At 52.3% G+C, this 14,836-nt stretch overlaps 1 protein-coding gene across 2 annotated transcripts in view; it reads left to right on the top strand.

The window, feature by feature from the left end:
- The window catches only part of KDM5B (lysine demethylase 5B), an 877,335-nt gene that overhangs the window by 112,670 nt on the left and 749,829 nt on the right, over nt 1-14,836 (top strand). The gene's annotated exons all lie outside the window — the stretch shown is intronic.

Below are 14,836 nucleotides of genomic sequence, written 5' to 3'. Positions count from 1 at the left end.
TTGCACTACACTCTTTCATCCGAAGAGTCTTTGGCTTGTTTTCAAAAGGACAAGGTTGTCCTTTGAACAGTTGCTGCTTTCATTATGAATGTGCTTACGGAGTTTGATTTTTCATGAGAAGACTGTACCTCATTGACCACTTTTCTTCTACGGCTGAAGCCATTGTACATAGAGTGAATGTCTCTAAATTGATGACATTTTTCCTGGAAAAGACAAGTTTGTGAACATCTGTTTCTCCAAAACATATTTGTTTCATAGATTAACATGCTTGAATTATTCCATGTATTGAGCTGAGAGTCCAATGGTAACTTCAGGATAACAATTCAATATAAAACATAGCCATAAGACTTTTTTGTCAATCTTCCTTTATCGATTTTATAAGGTACATACATCGACATGACATTGGCGATAAATTGTCATACCCCTCAACAAAACGCTAATGACCATTTCAGTGTAATACAAATCATTGAGTTACCGACCACAAGGCGTATATATGATATCGAAGCCAAATCACAAGTCTCCAGTGTTTTTGAACCTAAAAAATAAAGGTACCTTTCAATGAACTAAAAACATTCAGGCTAACTACACCTTGAAACAAAGATAACAAAAATTAAAAATGTCAAACCAAATAAAAAGCATGGAGGTTATGGTGGAAGTGCAAAAGTTCAGGAGTGGGTATTATGTAATGGATGGGAATTATTCTTATCTAGTTGTTTAAGATGTTCTTCATGAAGAGGTGGATAGTAGAAATTGCGTCAAACAAATGAAGCGCCCATACTAGAGTGGGGCCAGGAGAAATGGGCGAGTACCTGTGAGAGCAAGCAAACAAAGGATACCCATATATAATCAAACACTCTCAGCGAGTTTGTCAAAATATCGGTCATACTTTCATACAAAGAGGGGTGGCTCGGATTACACTTGCAAGAGCACGTAACACCGGTGGGAGGAAGATTGAACCGTTTCTTCCAGGAGTGGAAGAAAATAACTACAGACAGATGGATTCTCAACACCATACAGTACGGATACTGCATAGTTGGAACCCCCCCCCGCCCCCCCAAAAAAAGAGCACTAGCAAAGAAGAAACTAGTGCTCCTTCAAAGGGAAGCACAAGAGCTCCTGTTGAAGGAGGCTATCGAGACTGTCCCTCCCGTAGAGAGGAACAAGGGGGTGTACTCCACGTACTTCCTGGTACCAAAGGTAGACGAAACAATGAGACCCATCCTGGACCTAAGGTTCCACAACAAATATATAAAAACCCAAAAATTAAAAATGACGTCCCTGCAAGAGGTCCACCCACAGATACAAGGCGGGGACTACCTGCACATCCCAATGAACAGGCGGCACAAACATCTGCTAAGATTTGTCATCAACACAAATCACGATCAATTCATGGCACTGTCATTCGGACTAAAATCAGCACCAAGGGTATTTACAAAGTGCCTTGCAGCAGTCGCAGCACACTTAAGGAGGGAAGGGATCCACGTATACCCTTACCTGGACGACTGGCTAGTAAAGGCAAGATCATACAAGACATGCAAATGGCACGCACAGCGAGTGACCCATACACTAATGGCCCTGGGTTTCTCCATCCACTGGAAAAAAGCTCAATGAACCCAGAACAAGTGAAAATGTTCCTGGGTGCGCAGATCAACACCGTACAGGAGAAGGTGTTCCCCAGCAAGAAGAGAACGCTGGCACTGGTGAAGGAGGCGCGGCTCTACCATAAGGGGCGTCCTCTGACAGTGAGGACGGTGAGCAAGATGATGGGCATGATGGCCTTGCATACACATAGTGCCGAATGTACGACTCCACATGAGACCACTCCAGGAGTGGCTACAGGACCAATGGTCACAAGCTACAGGTTGTTGGGAAGATCTAGTGGTTGTAACGCACGCAGTGCACGAGGAGATATCATGGTGGAACAAAGGAAACATAACAAAGGGGAAAGCCTCTAACACCACCAACACCAACTGTGACCATCACCACAGACGCATCCCAGAAGGGATGGGGAGCACACATGAAAAAACTCAGTGAGGGGTCTGTGGATACCAGCGGATGCGGTCAAACACATCAATTACCTGGAACTAAAGACCGTGTTACTCGCACTAAAGGCATTCCAGACGAAGCTGTACAACCAACAGTGTTGATCCAGATAACACAACAGCGATGTTCTACATAAACAAGCAGGGAGGAATCAATCAGCCCCGCTGTCAGAAATAGTGCAGGAAATATGGAAATGGGCCATCCCACTACAAATAGATCTACTGGCGATTCACCTGCCAGGGAAGGACAACATGGAAGCGGACTGGCTCAGCAGACAGACATCGGCTTCACACGAATAGGAGCTCAATGCCCAAGCGACAAGGAGACTGTTCGACAGGTGGGGAACTCCATCAATAGACCTGTTTGCAACACGCCAGAATGCAAAATGCCAGCACTTCGCAACCAGGGGAAGGGTCACTGGGGAATGCCCTGTGGATAAGCTGGTCAGACATTTGCTTACGCTTTTCCGCCGATCCCCCTGATACACAAGGTACTCAGCAAGTGCAGAGTGAGCAACATGACCCTGATACTGGTGGCACCACAGTGGGCCAGGCAGACCTGGTACTCACAGATTATGGAGATGACAGAGTGCACCACACAGATTTGGGAGAAGGAAAGACCTACTCTCCATGCAAAACGGAGAGGTGTTGCATCCAGAACCAGAAAGCCTCAGCCTGGCTCCTGAGGAAATAGAATTAGCACACCTTAAATTACCTTAGCGCACCCTTAGGGTACTTCAAGAGGCAAGAAGACCTAGCACGCGGAAGTGCTACGTGGCCAAATGGAAGAGGTTCACACTATGGTGCAGAAAGGAAAAACTGCACAACAAGATGACAAGAGACTCAGCAGTGCTTAAATACCTCACGCACCTGCTAGAGGCTAATCTGAGCTCATCCTCGCTAAGGGTATACCTGGCAGCCATAGTCACCTAAACTAGAGGAGAGACCGGGAAAAGCTTTTTTACTTCACAAATTGTAAAAAGATTCTTGGAAGGGGCAAAAAGGATCGCATCGCCAAAGAGGTTACCAGCACCAGCGTGGAAGCTTAACCTAGTACTGACGGAACTCATGAAAGCGCCCTTTGAACCGATCCATAAGGCCTCCCTACAAATGCTGTGCTTGAAGACCGCTTTCCTGGTGGCAATCACCTCGCTGCGCAGGGTGAGCGAGCTACAGGCGATAACGCTACAGGAACCCTACATACAAATTCACAATGATAGGGTGGTGATGAGAACGGATCCACACTTTATGCCAAAGGTGATGTCTAAGTTCCACATCAACCAAACTATTCAAATACCTAGTTTCTTCCAAAAACCAACGACAAAAGGCAGACAGGGCACTGCACACTCTGGACACCAGACGAGCTGTCATGCACTACATAGAGAGAACTAAGGATCACAGAAAAACAAAATAATTTTTTGGCATTCGCAGACAGTTGCATGGGAAAAGCAGTTACTAAGGGGACAATTGCACGATGGATCGCGCAAGCAATATAATTATGCCACAAACAAGCTGGGCAAGAACTGGCAGAGGGGCCACGGGCCCATTCAACCAGGAAAAAGGGAGCAACAATAGCCTTCCTGGCTAACACTCCCATTCAGGACATATGCCTGGTGGCAACACGGGCTTCAGTGCACATGTTCACAAAACACTACTGTGTGGACATACAAATGAACAAAGAAGCATAAGTAGGACAAAAGGTGCTTCAGCACATATTCAAAAACCAAAGCTCATCTTCCACCCAGCCGCCACAGTGATGACAAACCGCTACAAAGTCGATGCACAGCATAGTGAATCCAGAAAGATTCACGCTGCAAAACGAATAGTTTCTTACCTGTCGGTGTAGTTTTGCAGCTTTCTGGATTCACTAGCGAACCCACCCACCTCCGTCAGAAAGATGAGACTGGAATAATAGGTGGTAAAAAAACGGGGCAAAGACTTGAACATACTTGAAGGAAAAAGCGGTGAAACAAATATTCAAACATTGCCATACTATTCGGAAACAAAACACAAACTGGAAAAAAAGAATCCGTAGATGGTGCCCAAGGGTGGGAGCTTCCTCAGGAAGCATGCCGACGTCACAGGAAGGACACCAAAAGGTGGGACGTCGATGCCCACCTGGGCTACGAAAAAAATAAAAAAAACAAAAAAGACTACGATTCCGGACCCAACCACTAAGGTGGGACGTCGATGCCCACCTGGGCTACGAAAAAAATAAAAAAAACAAAAAAGACTACGATTCCGGACCCAACCACTAGACCGCGGAATAATGCACAGCATAGTATATCCAGAAAGATCTTCAAGCTGCAAAACTATACCGAAGGGTAAGAAACTATTCGTTACTGATGATGTTTTTGTTATGATTTACGTCTATTTCACCCTCAGGACATACCCCCAACATACTCTATGTGTGGGTGTTCATACTCTATGTGTGGGTGTTTGCCTGACACTGAGTTCTCCGTTTTTTTTCACCCCGCTCCTTTTACCATTGCACTTCTCCGCCATCTGTCTTTTCTTGCAGTGTGAGGCTGGCTTTCACAGCATGCCGAGCTGCTGTGTGCATCCCTTGTACATTAACTGGCTCCTCTCTCTTCACTGACCACTTTGGCGATCGGCGTCCTGAAGCAGTAGGAAGAACAGTGTGAAACACGCAACAGGGACCGATGCTGGGGATTAACCTTCCGCAGACCAAAGCCACCCGACCTGTACTACTCTGTCAGTGCGTAGTTTCCTGTGGCCGCATAAAACACTTCCTGTGCAGTGCAGATCTGCCCTGGTGAAAAGACTTTCTCCGGGGAGTTTCCAGCAGTTTAATGGCTTAACTGGTATTTCCTGGGGAATGGGGCATTGCACCGGAGAGTGTGCCGTCACCTTTCGGTATCTTTTTATGTGTCGTGCCGCCATGTACTCTACTGTCCCCTTGCACACGTACAGTTATATGAGAAGGTGCTCTGCAGGGGTAGGCTGCATACATCCTTTTGCTGCCACTGCTCCGAATGCTAGTCTTCTTTCTCCCTGCTCCTCAGTTGCGGTGCTGTGCTCACGCCGCAAACAGTGGTCGTTAGAGCTCGGCCATATGTGTCAACGTTTGGGAGTAAGCGAGAGGGAACTTAGTCGTCCCAAATTGGTTTACACGTTAACTTGCATTTAGCTAAATTCTTTGTTTCTTTATGGAATGCAGGCTTCAAGACAAACCAGCATTGGCCAGGTGATTATTTATGCAGCCCCTCACCCTCCAGGCTCATGCTATGACATCACACTCCTCCATCCCTATGGGCGCCCAATTCTCTCACCCTCCAGGCTTGTACTGCAACATTACACCCAAGCCCCTCCCCCCACGCACCCCCATGAACACTCTGTACCATTGCACTCCTCCATCCCAGGGCACTCGCAGGTCCTCATCCTCAAGACTCCTGTTGTGCATCACACTCTGCCGTCTCTGGAGGTGCCCAATCCTCTCACCCTCCAGGATCGCACCACGAGGTCACACCCTCCTTCCTCAGAAACTCCGTGGCCCCTGACCCTCCAGACTCTTACTGTGACTTCGCACTTTGCCATCCTTGCAGGCGCTAAGGCTCCCCACACTGTGCCACCCCACGCCTCTATCCCAAGGTACTTTCAGGCCCCAACTCTCCATTCTCATACGGTGTCATCATTTCCTCCAACCCTGGACACTCCCAGTCACCCAACCTCTAGTCTCATGCTGTGCCATCACACCCCTCCATTCACAGGTCTTCACACGCCCCCTAACCCCCCCACCCTCCAGTCTAATATCTCCGTCCCCAGGCACCCCCAGACCCCTCATTCCCCAGTCTCATGCTGTGCCATTTCACTTCTAAATTCTCATTCAACTCTTGTATTGCGTCCTCTTACTCTCTTGCCCTGTATTCTCCAGTCTTGTATTGTGACATCATACTGCTCTATCCCCAGCCACTCTCATCCCCCCACCCTACAGTCTCATTTTATGCAGTCACGCTACTCCTTTCCCAGGCTCCCCACCCTCCAGTCTCATACTGTGCAGTAACGCTTCTCCTTCCCCAGACACTCGCAGCCCCCACACTCCTCCTCCTTCCCCCAGACTCACAGCCCCCACACTCCAGTGCCAATCTATGCAGTCACACTCCTCCTTCCCCAGACTCTCACAGCCACCACACTCCAGTGCCAATCTATGCAGTCACACTTCTCCTTCCCCAGTCATTGACCAAGACCATGTTTTTCCCTTTTGACCCCATGAAAAGGATTTTCTTAAATGTCGGTGAGCTTAAGGGTCCCTCTAGCAGTGTCACCAGCAGAGCAAGAGCATAAATGCACAAACAGCAGCTGCTGTACTGAGTGCACCATTCCAAGCTTCCACCACATGCAAAGAGCAACAACTAGTTGCAGATTGTAAGGCTGTAAATAGCCATTACTGCTATTAACAACTTTTAATCATACATCAAATACCAAACTCGGAAGGATGGAAGACGCAGCCCGGCAGGAAAACAAACTACTGGCTGCACATCATGGCAGAGGTGCAAATCAATCTTTTAAGTTTCAAAGCTAAATTGGCAAAAATTGCTAATCTGCAGCCCTCTCCCTCCCAGCCTGCTGTTCTAACTCCCTGCCCTCTTCTCCTGTGCTGATCTGCTGTTTCCTTTTCACCCGCCTCCTTCTCTAACTCACTGTTCTCTTCTCCCATGCTGATCTGCTGTTCTCTTCCTCCCGCCTCATTCTCTAACTCTGTTCTCTTCTCCTGTGCTGATCTGCTGCTCTCTTCCACCCGCCTCCTTCTTTAACTCACTGTTCTGTTCTCCCATGATCTGCGGCTCTCTTCCACCCCGCCCCCTTCTCTAACTCCCTGTTCTCTTCTGCTGATCTGCTGCTCTCTTCCACATCGCCTCCTTCTCTAAATCCCTGTTCTATTCTCTTCTCCTGTGCTGATCTGCTGCTCTCTTCCACCCCACCTCCTTCTTTAACTCAGTCTGTTCTCCCGTGATGAGCTGCTGCTCTCTTCCACCCCGCCCCCTTCTCCCTGTTCTATTCTGCTGGTCTGCTGCTCTTTTCCACCTCGCCTCCTTCTCTAAATCCCTGTTCTATTCTCTTCTCCTGTGCTGATCTGCTGCTCTCTTCCACCCACCTCCTTCTTTAACTCCCTGGTTCGAGGCATGTGGGCTGCTGAATTCATATCTATAGCATAGATCGCCGCCTAGTGTTGGGTCCGGATGATTGCACATTGTTGTCCTGGAAGAGTCTTCGAAGTATCACGAGATAGGTGGCTCCTCCCCTGGACTACAGTGCGCATGGGCATCGACTCCATCCCCAGATTGTTTTTTTCCGCCATTGGGTTGGGATGTATATTCGACATCTCCAGTTCGGAATCGATATAGACTTTTCTTAAGGCCCAAAGGCCTTTTCCTATACCGTCGGTATTGTCTTGCGTTCGGTGCCCAGCTCTGTTCCGGCTCAGTTCCCGAGTCGGACATCCAGAAAAGTCGCGTGCCTCTTCGGTGCTCAAGGCCCAGTCAACGCAACCAACGTTCATCATGGAACGGAGCCCGTTCAAGAAATGTCCCGTGTGCGGATCGAAGTATCCCCACATCGACGTCCACCCGGTGTGCAACAAGTGCCTCTCGCCGGATCACGATGAAGCCAACTGTATGGCTTGTTCCCGTTTTCGATCTAAGAAGACGAATCGACTTTGGCGCGCATGGAGGCCCAGCAGTCGGCACCGGTGGACATCTTCGAGAGGGAAGAACAGGACGAGCCAGAAGATCAAGAGCCGATTTCCACTCCAGCGGAGGAGATCGACTACACCTACGACGCAGACGTCGAAGTGTTAGATACTGAAGAAGTCGTCGACGAGGTAGGAGACGACAATGAGGCCTATGGGGCCACGGAAGATAGCTCAGGGGAAGAGCTATGCCCCGTTCGGACAATCACTAAGGCTCAGGTCGAGGGATCGCCACAAGGCCTTACCCAAGACCTTACACCCAGTTCCACGGCCTCGCCTACGGGCCCGGCTACGGACACTTCTGCAGAGCCGCCGTTGGTCAAACCGAAACTGAAAGCTTCGGTGTCGACGAAAACGAAAGTGATGGAGACGCCATTGAAAGCGAAGACGTCTGTCCCTCTGGCCGCCTCCTCGTCTTCCGACAAGTCGGCGCAGCCAAAGCCGAAGAAGGCTGTCGACCAGGTGAAGTCGACCAAGGGCATCGAGCCGAAGTCGGTCAAGGGCGTCGATCCCAAATCGCTCAAGGGCGTCGAGCCGAAGACTGGGCCCCAAAAACAAGCTGTCAAGCCCGCCGACCCGAAGCCGCCGGCGCCGAAGGCCGTCGACACAGTCGGAGGACACGGCGCACCTAAGAGGGCTGATCCCGCGCATCGGCCGGAGAAAGCCACAGCATCGATGCTCGAGTCGGCACACGCTGGTGGATCGAGGCCGTCTGTCGGGTCGACGAAACCGTCCGCATCCTTCACAAAGCAGGTGTCGGACTCTTTGCAACGCATCAGGAACAAGGCTTCTGCTGTCGATCCGAAGGATGCTTCCACCCCAACGCAAGTTGCCAAAACGCCGAAGTCCTCGGCGCCACTCCTGTTCACGTTACCGCTGAAGGCGTTCGCACCGAAGCCGGTCGACAACGCGGACGTGCAGGTGTCTGCGGGGTCGAAGCCTTCTCAGCCACTGGTGAGCTCGAAGCATCGACAGCCCATGATGGAAGAGCAGTCGGAACACTTTATCGACGCCGGTAAACTTACCCTCTACAATAGGACGATCACGGCGGCGCAGCCTATGGAGTCCTACACGATTCCTTTGAAGCGCAAGAAGCCTTCTATGGATTCCCCGGTTCTGGTTGAGCCACTTGCCCCACGGACACAAACTGTTGCTACACCCGCCCCCACTTATTCGGATGGGGAGGCTGGGGAAGGTGATGAGGAGGAGTATAATTTCCCTGCCAACACTGATCCTGAGGATCACCAGGACTCTTGGGTGGATGCAGGGGATCCGGGGGATCAGCACACTGCCCCGGACACTCAGGTGTACAATGTCAAAACCTCTCCTACTGAGGATTCTGCAGCATTTAACGCCCTAATTGAGAGGGCGGCTAACAACCACGCCGTCCAGCTGCATGCTGACCCTATTGAGGTGGACTTCCTCTTTGATACCTTTTCCACAGCAGAAAAGACTGTCAAGACTCTCCCAATGCTGAAAGGGGCTCTGAAACATGCTGCGGACATTTTTAAAAGAACCCACACGTGCCAGGGTTATCAACCCTAGGATTGGAAAAAAAAGTATAGACCGGCACCTGGCGACCCTACCTACATCAAGGGCCAGTTGCCATTGGACTCTCTGGTTGTCTCTAATGCCCGGAAGAGGGCAAATTCACAGACCACTGGTGATGCTCCTCCCCCTGACAAGGAATCAAACGTGCTAGAAGCATCAGGGAAGAGGGTGGCGGCTCAAGCGGCCAATATCTGGCACATTTCAAACACTCAGGCACTCTTGGCCAGATATGACAGGGCACACTATGATACACTAGAGCCTGTTACAACATCTACCAGATCAGTATAAAGAGGCAGCGGAGATGCTCATTCAGGAAGGGAAGCTCATCTCCAACGCTTCTATTAAATGTGCACTGGACGTGGCGGACACCGCGGCAAGGGCCATTAACACTAGTGTCATGTTGCGACGTCAGGCCTGGCTCAGAATCTCCAGGTTCAAGCCGGAGATACAAACCACCATCCTCAATCAGCCTGTAAACCCTGATAGACTATTTGGTCCTGAGGTGGATACCACCCTGGAGAAAATAAAAAAGGATACCGAGACTCCAGTCCCAACAGTTTCGGGGCACTACTTTTCGTCGCTCAGGCAATAGAGGTGTTTCCAGAGGCCAGATGTCCCAGCAAACGCAATACACTAAAGGTGGGGCGCAGTCCTCTTACACCAAGCAGAGTAGAGGCGGCTATCGGGGCAACAGCACCAAGGGCAGAGGTCGTGGAAACAACAACTCCTGCTCCTCCGCCACCAACAAACAGTGACGCCCTGTCACTGCCCCCCGACCATACAACACCTGTCGGGGGGAGACTGCAGCAGTTCCTGCTGGTCTGGAAATCCATCACCACAGACAGGTGGGTCAAAAAACGTATCCAGTTCGGTTATTGTCACTCCACCCAACTTGCCACCAAAACACCGTCCTATGTTCACAGAGCATTTGCACTTATTGCAGCAGGAGGTACTCGTCATGCTGCAAAAAGGGGCGATAGAGCTCGTGCCAGTGGAGGAAGAAGGCACAGGAGTGTGTACTCCCTGTACTTCTTAATCCCGAAGAAGGACGGGTCCCTCAGACCCATACTGGACCTCAGACCCCTAAACCAGTATATTCTCTCAGAACATTTTCACATGCCAACACTGCAGCAGGTTCTTCCGTTGCTCAATCAAGGGGACTTCCTCGCCACCTTGGATCTCAAGGATGCATATTTTCACATTCCACTACATCCGTCACACAGAAAATACCTCAGATTCACCATTCAGAATCAGCATTATCAATTCCAGGTCCTCCCTTTCGGGGTGACCACAGCGCCCAGGGTGTTCACAAAATGCCTGGCGACAGTGGCTGCGCACCTCAGGAGACACAACGTTCACGTCTACTCTTATCTGGACGACTGGCTTGTCCAAGCAAAGTCGGCCCAGCAGTGCGCCGCCAACATGTCCCACACCATTCACCTCCTTCACAATCTGGGATTCTCACTAAATTATCCGAAGTCGCACCTTCAGCCAGCCCATGTGCGGCAGTATTTGGGTGCGACGATAAATACACTGGCAGCCACAGCTCAGCCAACTTCTGTGAGGATCGACAGCATTCAGGCACTGATCCAGAAGTTCAGACAGCAACACTCGCTTCCAGCAAGAGTGTTCATGCAGTTGATAGGCATGATGGCCTCCTGCATCTTCATAGTCCCGCACGCGCGGCTACATATGCGTCCGCTTCAAGAATGTTTGGCTCATCAGTGGACTCAGGCTCAAGGGCAGTTGAACGACCTAGTGTTGGTGACCGGTCGGGCGTACAGCTCTCTGCATTGGTGGAATCCACGCAACCTTTGCAAGGGCCGACCGTTCCAGGAGCCTGTGCCACAGATTATCCTGACAACGGACGCATCTCTCCAGGGATGGGGAGCTCATGTACTCCACTACACGGTGCAGGGACTATGGACAACTCAGCAAACGAAGATGCACATCAACTACCTGGAACTGATGGCAATCTTCATGGCGCTGAAGGCATTCAAGGTACATCTGTGCAACAAGGTCGTGTTGATCCGGACGGACAACATGACGGCCATGTACTACATTCAAAAGCAGGGAGGTACGCACTCTCCACAGTTGTCTCATCTGGCTCAGAGCATGTGGAAGTGGGCCATTCAGAGGAACATCTTCCTCATGGCAGAACACCTCCCGGGCAAGGACAATCAGATGGCGGATCTGCTTAGCAGGTACAGCCACCAAATGCACGAGTGGGAGATGCATCCATCCGTACTCCGCCCGCACTTCCAGCAGTGGGGTCATCCAGAGATAGACCTGTTCGCCACAAGGGAAAACGCCAAATGCCAAAGCTTTGCCGCCAGGTTCCCGCACTCACAGTCGCAGGGCAATGCGATATGGATGAACTGGTCAGGCAGATTTGCGTACGCTTTTCCCCCAGCACCTCTCATACCGCTGGTGGCACGAAAGCTAAAGCAACACTCTATGACACTCATCCTAGTTGCTTCAACGTGGGCACGCCAACCACGGTACACCACGTTTCTAGAACTCTCCGTGGTACCGCATCAAAGGCTCCACTTTACACCCACGCTTTTGACGCAGAACCATGGCGACATTCAGCATCCAGATCCGCAACAGCTCAACCTGGCGATCTGGCTCCTGAAGTCTTAGAATTTGGTTACCTTAACTTGCCTCCCGACTGCATGGATATCATACGGGAGGCGAGGAAGCCCACCACCAGAGCTTGCTATGCAGCAAAATGGAAGCGGTTTGTCATTTACTGTGCAGAACACAACATCAACCCGCTAGACGCATCTACTCACGACATCATTTGTTATTTGTTACATCTTTACAAATGCAATCTAGCATATGCTTCCATTCGGATACACTTATCCGCCATAGCGGCTTATCTCCAAAACAGGCACAGTCTCTCGGTTTTCAGAGTGCCTGCCGTTAAGGCTTTTCTGGAAGGGTTGAAACGAGTCATTCCTCCCAGGACCCCACCAGCTCCTGTATGGAACCTTAATGTGGTCCTCACCAGGCTGATGGGCCCCCCTTTTGAGCCTCTGCATTCTTGCGAGGTTCAGTTCTTAACATGGAAAGTGGCTTTCCTAATAGCCATCACATCGCTGCGACGTGTAAGTGAACTCCAAGTGCTCACTGTACAGGAGCCATTCATACAGATTCACTCAAACAGGGTGGTGCTGCGCACTAACCCTAAATTCCTTCCAAAAGTAGTTTCACAGTTCCACGTCAATCAGACCATTGAACTACCTGTGTTCTTTCAAAACCCAGAGACTGTGGCCGAAAGAATGCTCCACACTCTTGACGTCAAACGAGCTTTGATGTACTACATTGATAGGACCAAAGATTTTAGGAAAACAACACAACTCTTCGTTGCCTTTTCTGCCCAGCACAAAGGCAACCCCATTTCCAAAGCAGGTATAGCCAGGTGGATCGTTAAGTGTATCCAGATTTGTTATCAAAAAGCTAAGCGCACTTTTACGGTCCCCCCCCCCCCCCCCCCAGAGCCCACTCCACCCGCAAGTTGGGGGCCTCCATGGCTTTCCTTGGTAATATCCCTTTGGAAGACATTTGTAGAGCAGCCACATGGTCTACCCCACACACATTTACTAAACACTACTGTGTAGATGTGCACTCCAAGCAGCTGTAGGGCAGGCTGTTCTGAAGAGACTTTTTCAAACATCTGCAGCCGGCACGGGCGGCCGCCGATAATGGAGGGACTGCTATGTATTCTATGCTATAGATATGAATTCAGCAGCCCACATGCCTCGAACTGAATATGCTACTTACCAGTATGCATCTGTTCTTGGCATGTAGGGCTGCTGACATTCATATCGCCCGCCCTCCTCCCCGGCGCCTGTAGTGGCTGCAGAATTTACACTTACTCTTAGCATGGTCATCGCTCACACTGTTACACTCCATCTTCGCCACAATGACTAAAAACAATCTGGGGATGGAGTTGATGCCCATACGCACTGTAGTCCAGGGGAGGAGCCACCTATCTCGTGATACTTCGAAGACTCTTCCAGGACAACAATGTGCAATCATCCGGACCCAACACTAGGCGGCGATCTAGGCTATAGATATGAATGTCAGCAGCCCTACATGCCAAGAACAGATGCATACTGGTAAGTAGCATATTCATTCTCTTCTGCTGTGCTGATCTGCCGCGCACACACAACCGCGCGCGCACACACAACCACGCGCGCGCACACAACCACGCGCGCGCACACAACCACGCGCGCGCACACAACCACGCGCGCGCACACAACCGCGCGCGCGCACACAACCGCGCGCACGCACACAACCGCGCGCACGCACACAACCGCGCGCACGCACACAACCGCGCGCACGCACACAACCGCGCGCACGCACACAACCGCGCGCACGCACACAACCGCGCGCGCGCACGCACACACACAACCGCGCGCGCGCACACACACAACCGCGCGCGCACACACACAACCGCGCGCGCACACACACAACCGCGCGCGCACACACACAACCGCGCGCGCACACACACAACCGCGCGCGCACACACACAACCGCGCGCGCGCACACACACAACCGCGCGCGCGCACACAACCGCGCGCGCACACAACCGCGCGCGCGCACACAACCGCGCGCGCACACAACCGCGCGCGCACACAACCGCGCGCGCACACAACCGCGCGCGCACACAACCGCGCGCGCACACACACACAACCGCGCGCGCACACACACACACACACAACCGCGCGCGCGCGCACACACACACACACAACCGCGCGCGCACACACACACACACAACCGCGCGCGCACACACACACACAACCGCGCGCGCGCACACAACCGCGCGCGCACACAACCGCGCGCGCACACACACACAACCGCGCGCGCACACACACACACAACCGCGCGCGCGCACACACACACACACAACCGCGCGCACACACACACACACAACCGCGCGCGCACACACACACACACAACCGCGCGCGCACACACACACACAACCGCGCGCGCGCACACAACCGCGCGCGCACACAACCGCGCGCGCACACAACCGCGCGCGCACACAACCGCGCGCGCACACAACCGCGCGCGCACACAACCGCGCGCACACACAACCGCGCGCACACACAACCGCGCGCGCGCACACACAACCGCGCGCACACACACAACCGCGCGCACGCACACAACCGCGCGCACGCACACAACCGCGCGCACGCACACAACCGCGCGCACGCACACAACCGCGCGCACGCACACAACCGCGCGCGCGCACACAACCGCGCGCACGCACACAACCGCGCGCACGCACACAACCGCGCGCACGCACACAACCGCGCGCACGCACACAACCGCGCGCGCGCACACAACCGCGCGCGCGCACACAACCGCGCGCGCGCACACAACCGCGCGCACGCACACAACCGCGCGCGCGCACACACACAACCGCGCGCGCGCACACACACAACCGCGCGCGCGCACACACACAACCGCGCGCGCACACACACAACCGCGCGCGCGCACACAACCGCGCGCGCACACAACC

The sequence above is a fragment of the Lissotriton helveticus genome, chromosome 5_1, assembly GCF_964261635.1.
Source record: "Lissotriton helveticus chromosome 5_1, aLisHel1.1, whole genome shotgun sequence".
Classification (NCBI taxonomy): domain Eukaryota; kingdom Metazoa; phylum Chordata; class Amphibia; order Caudata; family Salamandridae; genus Lissotriton; species Lissotriton helveticus.
This window is presented reverse-complemented; position numbering and strand designations above follow the sequence as displayed.